Raw genomic sequence first — 11,690 nt, 5'->3', positions numbered from 1 at the left:
ATCGTCTTTTTCAATATCTTTACTTTCTTTGTCTCGCATTTTTCTCATCTCACATTTTTTTTTCTTCCTTAAATTCAACATAGCCATGTTTAATAATTAAAGCCACGTGCCACGTGGCGAGAAAGGTACCCCTCCGTTTGACCCACGTGTCGCCTTCTTATGCATTACCATATGTGTTCAATTTACAGTCTGTGTTGTCATATTTTGATAATCAAATAACTCCATTTAATTCTTTTTTTCACAAATATGATTGAATTTTTTTTCTTCAAATCACTGGATAATAGAGTTAGAAGCTGTTATGTTTTATCTTAGTTGTATTAATTTTGTTATAATATAATGGAGTGGAATGTTATTAGTTATGTCAAATTATTTTTGTAGAGCTATTTTAAGTTGTGATACCTATTCTTTTGCTTTGAAGTTGTGATACTTGCAAAATAGAGCAACACGGTTTTTTTTTAACTAAAAAACAAAGCAATACATGGTTCATTCATTATTCCATAGTTTTTCTTTCATTTAATTATTTTATTCAATTTTTAGGTTACTTCACTTATGAAGTTTGATCAAATATGTCATCTTCAAATGTTGATTGGAAGCCAAGGGTTGGTATGAAATTTGACAATATAGATGTGGCTTATCAATTTCGACTTACATATAGTGCACATGTTGGTTTTGGAGTTAGAAAATGTTATGCGAACAAGAATAAAGACGACACTATATCATCATGTAGGTTTGTTTGTTCCAAGGAAGGGGTACGAAAGATATACAAGAGAGATGCTTTTGTTAACATCCATAGAGCTGAGACTAGAACGGATTGCAAAGTAAGGATTTCACTTGTATGCAAAAATGGAAATTTTGTCATCCATGAATTTGTAGAGGATCATAATCATCCTATACAACATTCAGAGACAACACACATGCTTGCATCACATAGAAAGATAACTGAAGTCTAAGCATATGAGATTGATTTGACTAATGATTATGGATTAAGGCAAAAGTCAACATTTCAACTTATGAGCACACATGCAGAACATAGAGCTAATCTTGGATTTAATGTAAAAAATTAGCTCACTGCAAGAAGACAAGGAAGTATGATGTATGACGATGTTGGCTGCCTTTCAAAATATTTTCAACGATAATTGTTGGAGAATCCGTCTTTTTTCACGCATTCCAAATGGATATAGAAGAATAAATTACAAATTTATTTTAGTATGATGCAAATATAGTGTTGGATTACGGGTATTTTGGCGAATTTGTGTCATTGGACACTACATATTGTGCCAATCATGCTAATAGACCACTTGCTTTGTTTTTCAGTTTCAACTACCATAGGGTTCAATCATCTTTGGTGCAACACTATTGTATGATGAGACAATTGAGTCATTTAAGTGGTTGTTTGATACATTCTTACAAGCACACAACCATAAAAATAAAATAAAAAACCAAGGATTGTTTTCACTAACCAAGATCAAGCTATGGCCAGGGCACTGGCTGAAGTGATGCTTGAGACTCATCATGGTTTATGCATATGACACTTGTTGCAAGATGAAATTAAACACCTTGGGAACTTGATGAAGGGAAGAAGTAATCTTTTAAGAGATCTCAAGAAATGCATGTATGATATTGACATTGAAGTAGATTTTGAGACTGCTTGTACAAACTTAACTAACCAATATGATGTTCATGAAAATAATTGGATTAAATTAGTTTATGCTATTAAAAAATGGGCTTTTTGTTACAAGAAGGAAGCATTCACTCTTGGCATGCAGAGTACCCAACTAAGTGAAAGCTTGAATGCTCACTTCAAATCCAATATAAAACCCAATGTGGATATTATACAATTCTTCAAGCACTTTGAACGAGTTGTTGAGGAGAAGAAAAGCAACAAGTTGAGTTGTGAGTATGAGTTCTCACATAAGCTTGCAAGGTTAAGATACAAGTTGTCACCAATACTGATACAAATGGGAAAAATATGCACACACATTGTATTTGAGTTGTTTCAAAACGAGTTTAAGTTATTCTTAGCTTTATCCATATTAGATAGAAACGAGTTTCACTCTTTATGTGAATACATCATCACTATGGTCAACCATGAAGGATTTTGGAGAGTGTCATTCTATCGTGCTTCAACCTCTATTACTTGTAGTTGTCGAAAGTTTGAGACATTTGGCATACTTTGTTCACATGCATTGAAAATGTTTGAAGCAAATGATGCGAAGGTCATTCCTGAGAAGTATATTTTAAGAAGGTGGACAAGAGAAGCTCATTGTAGCATTGTGCAAGATTTTAGGGGGAAAAGGTTGAAGGAGATTCAAAATTATCTCAAACACGCAAGTTTAGACAAGTTGTCTCTAAATTCATTCGAGTGATGGTCGAGGCATTGCCTTGTGAAGAACACTTTAAGATTGTTGCTAATTATGTAGATGTCATGTGTAAGAAAATAATGGAATGTCACTCACAAGTCATAGACAATGACATTAATGAGAACCTGACATTTGTGAGTAATAATGTTATGTAACCAACACGATTCAAGAAACAACCTAACTTAAAGAGACACATGTACAAGTGTCCTAAAAGTTTTATTGAAAAGAAAAAAGCTCCGCCTAGAAGGAAATTATGTAGTCAAGTATCTCATGTATTTAAGTCAATATATAGATCACTTTTTTAATTTTACATGTATTATACTTGGTTTTAATTTAAAAAATAATTATAGAATAAACTAGGAGCAAGTCACATGCTCGATGAAGTTTCTTGTTCGGCACCTCCAACTTTTGAGCCCCCACAAAAGGATCAGTTCAGTTTCACAACATTTTTTATGGTAATTTTATTTGTGTTTGAAAATGGACTATAATTTCTTTTAAACTTATCATAATGTTAATTAGTTTTTATTATTATGTAGACACCCCCTTGATGAGGCAAACATTCCACCATTATACTGATTAGGAGTGAATGGCACTAAGTAACACTTTTGGTATATTAATGATGTTAATATGTTAGTATTTTTTAGAACAATACTTATCGATCGATGAATTTAGAGTTGTAAGCATTTAGTTCATGATGATATGCTGTGTAAAGAATTGGAAGATGTAACACATATTCTCCATATCTATTTTGCTTTATATTGTGTATCCTACAATTGCTTTAATGCTCACTGAATATCATTGTTGTATTATTGTGTTATGGTGCAAATCAATTTTACTTTGGCTTAATTGCAGTTTTGGTCCCCCTATTTTAGCTGATTCGCAAAAGTAGTCCCCCCATTTTGTTTCTCCCCAGTTTTGGTCCCTCAAACAGAATTTTGGTCTAAAATTTGATGAAATTTCATTTTTTTTTTTGCATTTATTTAAGTCACATTGTAACACCCCGATTTTTGACAGCGCGGGTGTATTTTATTTTATTTTTTATTTTTTTTAAAACAAAGAAAATACTTTTGGATGAAATATTTAAGTCGTAACATAACGACAAAAGCCAACAATATTTACAAGCAGCGGAAATAGTTTTTGAAATACAAACCCAAAGTATTTACACGACAAAATACATCGGGGCTATGAGACCTATCAGACATAGCTCATACCCCTGGAGTATTCTCGGCAGACACCTGTACAAAAACATTGCCCCAAGAATTTTAACTTCCCCACGTCGCATCAAAAAAAATGGTACAAGGACCCATCAAAATAAAAGTCAAGCTGACAATATGAGGTATAGGTACAGTCTTTCAAATTGAAATAAATACATCCACAAAAGAAAGATAACTAAACCCTATACAACCCTCTAATCTGATCATGCTACAAAAAGCTATACAACCTAGGTAATCTCCACGCGCCCCGCAAGATCCTTCTAACATAGCTTCGGTCAGGTATGACTAACTACTTTCCCATCTCCAGGGTACTAACAGGTCGGATGATCCTGTTTCTTATCTGAGGGCAAAACCCAGATTTCCACAATAATTGTAAAGGTCACCAACCGAAATTAACAAATATCACATAGCAAAATTCTTATATTTTCAAGTGCTCAAAGGAACCATTCGTCTTAGCATACTCCTCGAAAGGGTTTTCATATGTCCAAAAATGCATAAACAATGTTGAAAAATGAAGTTTTAACAAACTGCACTGTCATAGCCGAATACAACAGAGAAAATGCAGATTTTCAGTTCTAAAATAGCTCTGAATAAATCAACACTTCGAATATTCATTAAATCAATTATGAACACATAATTACATCAAAATTTAATCAACCCAACTTCACACCTTAAGCAATTACGACAAATCACAACAACAATCGAATATGTATATCCAATCATCATAGTATAACAAACATAACTCGCATACCAAACACTCTAATGCAACGCGTATATGCCAAAATGCATGATTCCAGAATTCCAAACCAAAACCCTCCTCGAAGGGCGTAAATCATAATTGTACAGCCTCTCACAAACCAGTACTGATTACCAAGGTGCAATCTCTCAGGGATCAACACGATTTACTAGCGTGCAGTCTCTCACAGACCAGCACAACATACAAGAGTGCAATCGCTCACAGACCAACATAATTTACTAGCGCGCAGTCTCTCACAGACCAGCACGATTTTCTAGAGTGCAATCGCTCACAGATCAGCACATTCTAGCGTGCAATCTCTCACAGATCAGCACGACGCGACAATCTCCGCAAGGATAAGATGAACCAACAATTCACATGGCATCATCCCGTGGCCCATCATGGTCACCACTATCACCATGGCCCCATCGCGGTCACCATGTACTATAAAATGCATGAGCATACTCTAACTCTTTTCACCATAATAATTAAGTAAATGCAGCTATTAAAAGATTCCCCATTTTTAATACTCATTTAACACTAATGATTTTTCAAACACAAAACAGAGCATACTCAAACATATTTATTCACACCAATTAAAATTTTCACAACCACACATAAATCACAACTCCAAATTCCATTCACACCTAAATTGAATTAAATTCATTTTCCACCAAGTCACACATAAATTTCTTCTCAAAAATTCATAATATTAATTATGAGCACATCAATTTCACCAAACATGACTCACCAAAATTTCCAAACATTAGTCACCGATATTCAATCTCCAAAATTTTCAACCATGAATCACCACAACAACATTAATATATCAGAGTTCTCCCCACCGCTAACTCGGTACCAACGGTCTCGATTCATTTTCGAGACTCAAGGAGCTAACTACATAAACATAAATATTTATAACAATTTATTCACAATAAAATTAATTCACACACAACAAAATTCTTAAAATTAAATCTTTCTCACACACCAAACTTTTAAAACCAAATAATCTATATTATTTACTTAAAACTAAATTAAACAAATATTGTCCAAATTTCACATACACACACTCGACTATTAAAGCACCGAAATTTTTGAGTTAATAAAATACTCTAAACCCTTTTTTTTTTTCTTTTTAAACTCAATCAAAGAGTAATTAAAAGAGTAATATTTTAAACTCTAACCATTTTTAATTTCAATCTATCTTTTTGCTCAAACTCTTTAACTTAGTTAAAATTTGAATTTTTTCACAACTTTAACAACTCTAAATTTTTCGTAAAATTTCAACTTCAGTTCAAACTCATTTATTTGAAAATAACTCAATACGTAACTCAAAAACATCAAATTTAATTACTGCCAATTCATACCAAATTCAATCAATTCAATTTCCACAACACATATATAGCACCTCCATTAAATTTCAACAATTCAAACATAACTCACCCAATTTCAAAACTCCATATTTTTACACATAAACCACCAAATTTCATCAATTTATTTTCTACGAAATCCACAAATAAATCACATCTCAAAAATTCATAATAATAATTATGAACATATAAATCACATCAAATATGGATCACCACAAACCACCTCAAATTTAAATTCCACTAAATTACACATAATCACATTAAATTAATTTTTCACAAAATCACACCTCAAATACATCAAATTTCTTTTCCACAAAATCACAATTAATGTCCTAAATGCAAACTAAAAGTTTGGAAGGAGCCCTTACCTCCGTTGTAGTTTTAACAACCGATTACGGCGCCACGATTAATTCCGATAAAACTTCTGCTCGAGTCGTCACTTTGAAAACTATCTCACTAGCACCGCAGTGTGGCAAAGAGCAACTTTCCCTTCTGTCACTTCTCGATTGGAAGCTTAGATCTAGTAGATAAACTGAGGTTTGTGTTTGTGTTTTTCTCAAAACCAACAACACTTTGGTTTTTTTGTTTCTTCAAACAGAGAGAGAATGTAAGAAAGATGGAGGGAGAACGTGAAACAGGGAAAAGTTTTCTTTTCCTTTTTGCCTTTCATATGCATATATATATATATATATATATATTAAAATAATAATAATAGTAACAATAAATATCTAAACAAATATCTAGATATTTACAAATATCTAGATATTTTTTATAAAAATCATCATTACGTCTGTCACCTCACATCACGTCACAAACCAATTTTTCAGAAAAATATCTACTCTCGCTACAATTCAATGGCCAAATGAATTTTTCTGAAAAATGCTGCATCTCAGAATTTTTTTTCTTCGACAAAAGATTCACCGTAATTAAATAAAATTATTCATCGACGAATAATTTTAATCGGGTCCCTAAAAAGATATTTTTGGCATTTAACTCACATAATGCCATAAAATTGGCTAAAAAGCCTCAGAAATTTAGCCCAAAATTCCTCGAAATACATAAATTAGAATTTAAAATTAAGGGTCTTACCTTACTACCCTCCAAAAAGAAGTTTCGTCCTCGAAACTTAAAGTACGAGTAGCAATCCACTCTAGGTTTGTACTCAAATTCAACTTACAAGTCACAACTTGTTTCACCTGGCCCACTCGAAGAAAGTGTTGGCTACCTCTTTTTATAGGGTGCTTACTAATTTTATACATTACCATAGCCGGAAAGACTCACTCGTTCCATTCAACATGATTTTGTTTACTATCAACAAGAGATTAAGGATGATCAGTTCCTCAATTTGTCAATAAGTAGCCAACAACCATGATGGTGGCTTAGACTATCTTTACTGAACTGTATTACCGCTCTTTGCGACTTGCACTTAAGGTTATTTTAATGCACAAGCGGTCAAACAATCTCCTCAAGGCCCACTGAGTTTTTCCTTATTTTCCTATAACTTTGATCCTATCGATGAAGTACAATCGCCCATAGCTATGTCACATAGCCTCATATACATCAACTTGGTAGGAATCATCCATTTGGTACCAAACTGAAACACTGAGTATGACATCAACACACAGAGCACAAAACAATCATTACCGCCGAGAACTCCTAAATGTCTCCATGGTCCACAAATCCTCGATTTCTCTTTAGTCGCACAACTACGCCAAACCATAGTGTTCTTATCCGTATGTTGTTATAATTATAACTCTAATAGTTTCATCCCCACATCTGCTTGGTGATCTAAGCTTCCTCAAATTTTTTCGATAACATGCCAAAACTATACTGCTCAAGATACACAAACTTCCTTCCAGTTTAGTACTTCATTTCAAGAGTCACGTCTCCAACAAAAATCCAACTTGAATTTCATTCACTAATTACGACCTACATTTGTCTCACGCCTAACACTTTAAATTTACGCTTCACTAGTCCTTTTCCTACATACGTCGCAATTCTGGACAAACCCGAAAATAATTTTCCTACATCTACTACCAACATTCATTATGATACTTCTCAATTCTGCCACGTCCTTTATTTGCAGCTTGATGATTATCTTTTCATTATGACAGATCAAAGATATTGTATTCACTCAATCACTTTTCCATTTATACAAATCTTAAATTTCTACCTCGAACCTTGATACATCTTCATTGTTGTGATTTCAATAAATCAAGCCTTACTATTTCCTACCAAACTTTTCCATTTCATGCTCAATTATTCCCTATCACCCAAACATTAAACTCTGTTGATTGGCGAACACAATAACAACCCCCATGACATACACTCAATTAGTGCCTTTGTATAATTCGCATTCCTTTTATAATAACAATATCTGAATTACGAGTGAGATAATTCCTTTCATAAATCCTTAATCGTCATAAGTTGCATCTCCATGTGTTGTTCTGACAATTTTTCTTGGCACATTTTCCAAAATTTGGTTCACTTGTTGGATTCTTATTCATTCCCAACCTTCACCGAGGTACAAATTGAAAGAATCCTAACAATCAAACGTCGTAAAGAACGATTTCTCAACTGTTCCCAATAAGCACTTACTAAGAATTAATTAGCTATAAACCTCGTCCTCGAAACTTTGCAGTAAAATATCTCAAAGATCTACATATTTTTCATCGTCCATCTAGTCACTGAAACACTCATTTTAAATCTTAACGCTTGATTGCTCAAGACCAACAACTAAACCATAAATCATTTGTTACATTTCTTCTTTTTCACTTTCTACCATTAAATAAGATTATAAAATTTGATCCTCGAAATCTCCAAATACTCATCACACCGTCTAATTTCATCCATTTCATCTTAAGATACAATACCAGATCTTTTTCATCATTGACTCTAATCGTCTTAGTACTCTCACTAATTAAAACTCTTCTATTCATAACACAATATTTTTAGTAAATCTTCAAACACTCTCATTCATAACCTTGTGGATTTTAAACCATCGACTTAAAGATCAATCATCTTAGGGTCCCAAATCAAATCTTGATCAATCCCTCTATCCTATCAAAATATACACATTCTCCAAATGTTTATCATCCTTTAATAACCTTACTTTGCTACATTCTCTAAGTATCCTCGTACTCTATACTTCCAATTCCACTTAATAGTGACATATGGTTCAATACATCAAGGCTTAACCCATTATGTTTATCCAGACATCACCCGAAATTCACACTTACGCATTTATAGTTTCATCTAAAATCACTATCCATACTTACCATCTCCTAAACTACACAGATATTTGTCACTTATCAAAGAAATATATACTCTCTCTCTTATAATCGTCATGGGATTCATACTTAACAATCTAAGTTATGACTCTAGTTTAACTCGAATGCTCGACCTTATCCCTGAAGGTATTGGCTATTCCTTAAAGTGTCATTTTCTTACCCAAGGTGGTACTCACCCCTAATGTGTGGTGCCCCTTGACTTTAATACAAGCCTCTTCCTGGACACCTAAGCACCAAATACTATTCCAAAAGGAAGCCTCGTCTTCTCAACCATTTCATGATGTTCACTTCTCTTTGACAATTATCAAACTTCATCTAGTCTCATCCTGAAATCTACCAGGAAAACATCTAATACTTTTCTTAACAAAAGTCCTCCACTTAGATCTTATTAGTCTAATGTTAATCCATCCATACTCATCATCTTCGAGTTAACACCAACACATAGCTTATGTGTCCTTGGAACCACTTCATAATTTTCATGTCGTCATGATTCACTTCAACTCTGCCTGACAATCCGTCATCTCGAAGATATTTTCCACTTCGTGAATCCATTGATCAACTTTTTCTGAGTTCTCATTACCCCTGAACTTTGGAGGATGGTAACGACGAAAATCTTCTAATCCCCTTGACGCAGCAGCACATATCTCTATTTCCCTCTTCTCCAGATCTCGCAGAGTCTATGCAGTAGTCTGTGCAGCAACAAAAGCAACCATGTTATTCATAGCTTCGGCCATTTGATCATCCCCATTGTCGTTGACTCTTGCTGCGTCAAACCTTCTTGGATGCATTGTTTCCTCAAAACCAACATCAAGAAGAAATCTCAACACCCCTTAGAATAATTCCAAAAATAAATTTCAACTACATCAATACACAACAAATACACCAGACCTGACAACTCAGACAACTTATCCCGACGCATGATCAGATAACAACTCCCAATCTACAAGTTGACCTACAATCTATAACCAAAACTCCACAGTCCCATAGAAATCCAAACCAAAGCTCTGATACCACAATGTAACACCCCGATTTTTGACAGCGCGGGTGTATTTTATTTTTTTTATTTTTTTTAAAACAAAGAAAAAACTTTTGGATGAAATATTTAAGTCGTAACATAACGACAAAAGCCAACAATATTTACAAGCAGCGAAAATAGTTTTTGAAATACAAACCCAAAGTATTTACACGACAAAATACACCGGGGCTATGAGACCTATCAGACATAGCTCATACCCCTGGAGTATTCTCGGCAGACACCTGTACAAAAACATTGCCCCAAGAATTTTAACTTCCCCACGTCGCATAAAAAAAATGGTACAAGGACCCATCAAAATAAAAGTCAAGCTGACAATATGAGGTATATGTACAGTCTTTCAAATTGAAATAAATACATCCACAAAAGAAAGACAACTAAACCCTATACAGCCCTCTAATCTGATCATGCTACAAAAAGCTATACAACCTGGGTGATCTCCACGCGCCCCGCAACATCCTTCTAACATAGCTTCGGTCAGGTATGACTAACTACTTTCCCATATCCAGGGTACTAACCGGTAGGATGATCCTGTTTCTTATCTGAAGGCAAAGCCCATATTTCCATAATAATTGTAAAGGTCACCAACCGAAATTAACAAATATCACATAGCAAAATTCTTATATTTTCAAATGCTCAAAAGAACCTTTCGTCTTAGCATACTCCCCGAAAGAGTTTTCATATGTCCAAAAATGCATAAACAATGTTGAAAAATGAAGTTTTAACAAACTGCACTGTCATAGCCGAATACAACAGAGAAAATGCAGATTTTCAGTTCTAAAATAGTTCTGAATCAATCAACACTTCGAATATTCATTAAATCAATTATGAAGACATAATTACATCAAAACTTAATCAACCCAACTTTCACACCTTAAGCAATTACGACAAATCACAACAACAACCGAATATGTATATACAATCATCATAGTATAACAAACATAACTTGCATGCCAAACAATCTAATGCAATGCGTATATGCCAAAATGGATGATTCCAGAATTCCCAACCAAAACCCTCCTCGAAGGGCGTAAATCATAATTGTACAGCCTTTCACAGACCAGTACTAATTACCAAGGTGCAATCTCTCAGGGATCAGCATGATTTACTAGCGTGCAGTCTCTTGCAAACCAGCACGACATACAAGAGTGCAGTCGCTCACAGACCAGCACAATTTACTAGCGTGCAGTCTCTCACAGACCAACACGATTTTCTAGAGTGCAACCACTCACAGATATGCACATTCTAGAGTGCAATCTCTCACAGATCAGCACGACGCGACAATCCCCGCAAGGATAAGATGAACCAACAATTCATATGGCATCATCCCGTGACCCATCATGGTCACCACTATCACCATGTCCCCATCGCGGTCACCATGTACTATGAAAAGCATGAGCATACTCTAACTCTTTTCACCATAATCATTAAGTAAATGCAGCTATTAAAAGATTCCCCATTTTTAATACTCATTTAACACTAATGATTTTTCAAACACAAAACAGAGCATACTCAAACACATATTTATTCACACCAATTAAAATTTCCACAACCACACATAAATCACAACTCCAAATTCCATTCACACCTAAATTGAATTAAATTCATTTTCCACCAAGTCACACATAAATTTCTTCTCAAAAATTCATAATATTAATTATGAACACATCAATTTCACCAAACATGA

General features: G+C 34.2%; 1 pseudogene; it reads left to right on the top strand.

The window, feature by feature from the left end:
• The first annotated feature begins 566 nt into the window (after window positions 1-566).
• On the top strand, window positions 567-2,515 carry LOC101505095 (protein FAR-RED IMPAIRED RESPONSE 1-like; annotated as a pseudogene).
• The last annotated feature ends 9,175 nt before the right edge of the window (window positions 2,516-11,690 follow it).

The sequence above is a fragment of the Cicer arietinum genome, chromosome 5 (genome assembly GCF_000331145.2).
Source record: "Cicer arietinum cultivar CDC Frontier isolate Library 1 chromosome 5, Cicar.CDCFrontier_v2.0, whole genome shotgun sequence".
In the NCBI taxonomy this organism is placed as follows: Eukaryota; Viridiplantae; Streptophyta; class Magnoliopsida; order Fabales; family Fabaceae; genus Cicer; species Cicer arietinum.
Note: the sequence above shows the minus strand (reverse complement) of the source record. Positions and strands in the feature narration are given on the sequence as shown.